This window comes from Sapajus apella, unplaced genomic scaffold (assembly GCF_009761245.1).
Source record: "Sapajus apella isolate SASKATOON/1434 unplaced genomic scaffold, GSC_monkey_1.0 scaffold80, whole genome shotgun sequence".
Taxonomy (NCBI): domain Eukaryota; kingdom Metazoa; phylum Chordata; class Mammalia; order Primates; family Cebidae; genus Sapajus; species Sapajus apella.
In genome coordinates, this window is record NW_022437020.1 from 1,911,749 (window position 1) to 1,915,567 (window position 3,819).

Sequence of the window (3,819 nt, forward strand, 5' to 3'; positions counted from 1 at the left end):
TTAAACACTGTGCTTGATGATAATTGAATTGCTGTAGAGTATAAAAGCCTCATAAAGTACGTTACAACAAATCTAATCATTTGCAAATGCACAAAATAGATTATATATTAAATATTTGTTTTTTGTAGGAGTAAGAATTAAAACCTTGAGGTTATCTGTATGTTTCCTTACTTTATATTAAAGGATCTGTTTTTTTTTTCCTTTTATTGTACTCCCTGTGTTACCCAGGGTGGAGTGCAATGGCTATTCACAACTGGGATCGTAGCTCACTTCTGCCAAGAACTCTTGGCCTCAAGAGATCCTCCTGCCTCAGCTTCCAGAGTAGCTGGGACTATAGGCATGTACTACTGCATATGGCTATTAAGTGGCCTTTAAATCAAGTTTTTCTTCCTTTTTTTTGAGATAGAGTCTCACTCTGTCATTCAGGTTGGAGTGCAGTGGTGCGATCTTAGCTCACTGCAACCTCCACCTCCTGAGTTCAAGCAATTCTCCTGCCTCAGCCTCCTGAGTAGTTGGGATTATAGGCACCTGCCACCATGTCCAGCTGATTTTTATATTTTTAGTAGGGATGGGGTTTCGTCATATTGGCCAGGCTAGTCTCGAACTCCTGACCTCAAGTGATCCACCCGCTTCGGCCTCCCAAAATGCTGGGATTACAGGTGGGAGCCACCACGCCCAGCCTAAGGCATTTTTAAATCAATTTAACTGTTAAGGTTATGGGTGGATATATATGCATTAAAAGGGCATTTTACATTTCTCTGAACTTTTTTTCAAATATTTGCCGTCTATTTATATAACTTGTTTTTGAGAATTGTCTGGTAGGAATCTTTGTAGTTATCTACTGGGGTTTTTCTTACTTAATGTTATGATCTCTTTGGATGCAAAAACTTAATTCTGTTTCATATTAGCAATAAATAGTTCCCCTGGTCTATTGCTTGTCTTTTGAGTTTTGATTTAATTAGCTTATTTTTGACCTAGAAGATTTACTTTCTTTTTCTTTTGAAACATAGCTCCAAACAGCCATTGAAAGATTTACATTTTTATCTGTTCAGTTCTATCCACTGAATCATCCATAATTCATCTCAGTGCCTTTGAGGCTAGAATAACCTACTTATTGCATCTTTTCAAGAACTGTAGAGATGGAAGGAAAGTCCACCTTATGTTTATGGCCTGTCAACAGGGGAATTTTCTAAGCATTTATTTGTAGAAATAGGTTGAGATTTTATTCTATCCTTGGATCAGAGCCCTGTCGACTTAAGAAGCATCTTAGACATCCTCCTTAGGATTTTGCCTTATTCATACAACTTCCAAGTGGACACACACCATTTGGAGTTATCAAGTGCCACTATATTTCTCTTTCTGTCTTTCTTTACTACTCAGAGTAAAAAATTGCTAAAGATTCTGTTTTAGCCCCTCAATTTGTTCATTGCTTATTCAGTGAACAACTCATTCACACAGCTCATCCTGTTCTTTTGACCACCATTAAGAATGAATCTGGCTGGGTCAGGTGGCTCATGCCTGCAATCCTAGCAGTTTGGGAGGCCCAGCTGGGAGGATGGCTTGATCCCAGGAGCTTGAGACCCTGTCTCTATAGAAAAAAAGAACGAAGCTGTCAGGGTTCTTCAGAGAAACAGAACCAATAAGACACACACGTACACACACACACACACACACACACCCCTGTTTCATATCTATTTGAAGCATTGCCTATGTCAATCCTACCTAGAGAAGGGGCTTTATCTTAAGGAAGTGGCTCACATGATTGTGGGGGCTGGCAAGTTCACAATGCATGGGGTGGGCCTGCAGGTTGGAAACTGAGGCACAATTTCTGTGTTAGTCCTCAAGCAGAATTCTTCCTCTTCCAGGGAACCTCAGTTTTTAATCTTAAGGCCTGATTTGATGAGATATTATTGACTTTACTTAGTAAACTGACTGTGAATGTTAACTACATCTACAAAATACCTTCACAGAAACACCTAGACTGGTGTTTGATAAACTACTGGGCACCATAGCCTAGCTAAGTTGAGACATTAAGTTAACCTTCACCTAATCAACCCTTTGGATTTTCTTTCCTGTATCACACATCCAAGAAGGCACCTAGTCTTCTTTTCTTTTGAAGGTCCCTCTCAGTCCATGTTTCCATGACCCTGAAAGCTTTTCTCTGCATATGCAGTCTGCCGGATTTTGTTAAATATATTGTAAGATGTTGACAGAGTTCATTTGTGAGCACAGTCACTGCTGGAACGTTTCTGTGGCTACTTCACTGGCTACACAAATGCACTGCTCCAAAAGTTGGATTTCAGTTAATTTCATTCTAGGGATTAGAAATGCATTTTGTAGAGCTTTGACATTGTGATTATGGGAGCGTTTCAGATCTAATGGGATCTAAGATAGGAGGAGCTGCTCAATGTGTGGTTAAAAGCACCCATTGTGCTACGGAAGGCTGAGCTGAAACATCATGTTTGCCCTTTTTTAGTCTTGGGAGAATAAGGCAGGACTTGGAAAAGGAGGGCTGGAGGCATTCATTGGTCAGGGTGCCACTACATCAGAGGAAGAACATCATCAAGCCAGACTGAGGACCTGCAACGACAACTGCCCAGGTACTGGGAGGGTGGGCGGTGGGATCCTGTGATCTTGTGCAATGACAGCAATGGGGATGGAACCACTTGGGTAACCACTGCTGTGCTGGTGATGAAGTGCAGCTTATATAGAAGCACGACAGTTGAGTGAAACAAAGCACTCTCAGCTGGGTGCTGTGGCTCACACCTGTCATCCCAGCACTTTGGGAGGCTGAGGTAGGCGGATCACCTGAGATCAGGCGTTCGAAATCAGCTTGCCCAATGTGCTGAAACCCCGCCTCTACTAAAAATACAAAAATTAGCTGGACGTGGTGGCAGGCACCTGTAATCCTAGCTGCTCAGGAGGTTGAGGCAGGAAAATCGCTTGAGCCTGGGAGACGGAAATTGCAGTGAGCTGAGACGGTGCCATTGTACTTCAGCCTGGGCAGCAGAGCGAGACGCCATCTCAAAAAACCAAACCAAAACCACTAGAAGCTAGGGGAGAGGCGTGCAACCGACTGTTCACAGCCCCAGAAGGAACCAACTCTGCCCACACCTTAGTCACACACTTCTGATCTTCAGAACCGTAAGATAATACGTTTCCCTTATTAAACTGCTGCCTGTGGTACTTTGTTACAATCACCCTAGGAAAGTAATATTACATGAAAGCTTATATTAGTTTTAGTCTTTTTTTCTTTTTCTTCTTATTTTTTTTAATTTTACTTTAAGCTCCAGGGTACATGTGCAGATCTTGCAAGATTGTTACAAAGGTATACACATGCCATGGTGGCTTGCTGCCTCCATCCCCCATCACCTACATTAGGTATTTCTAAAAATATGGAACGCTTCACGAATTTGCGTGTCATGCTTGTGCAGGGGCCGTGCTAATCTTCTCTGTATCGTTCCAATTTTAGTGTATGTGCTGCTGAAGCGAGCACAGTTTTTTGTTTTTTTTTTTTTAACCTAAGGAAAAGATTTTGGAAATTGATTCAACTTCTGATTTTTAAGTAAGAGCTTTTTTTTTTTTTGCTTTGCTAATGAATAAACAGAAGTTTTTATGTACTTACCATGTAAAGAAACAAGTTCCTTAATGAGATGGTTTGACAATGTATTTTAGTTTCCATTTGTCTGTATACCAAGTGAAGGTGATTAGATTACCCTTAGAAAGTTTGAGAATTGCTGATTTAGAATGACAATCTAGGGCTACTCAGAAGTTTCAGAGGCCTCTGTAAAAGAAGCAGTAATCCAACATTCCAATTTC

The 3,819-nt window shown here is 41.1% G+C and overlaps 1 non-coding gene across 1 annotated transcript; it reads right to left on the reverse strand.

The window, feature by feature from the left end:
* Positions 1-3,389: 3,389 nt before the first annotated feature.
* On the reverse strand, positions 3,390-3,496 carry LOC116533239. Its single transcript, XR_004261166.1, has one exon. It is a non-coding gene; the product is annotated as a U6 spliceosomal RNA (small nuclear RNA).
* Between the last annotated feature and the right edge of the window lie 323 nt (positions 3,497-3,819).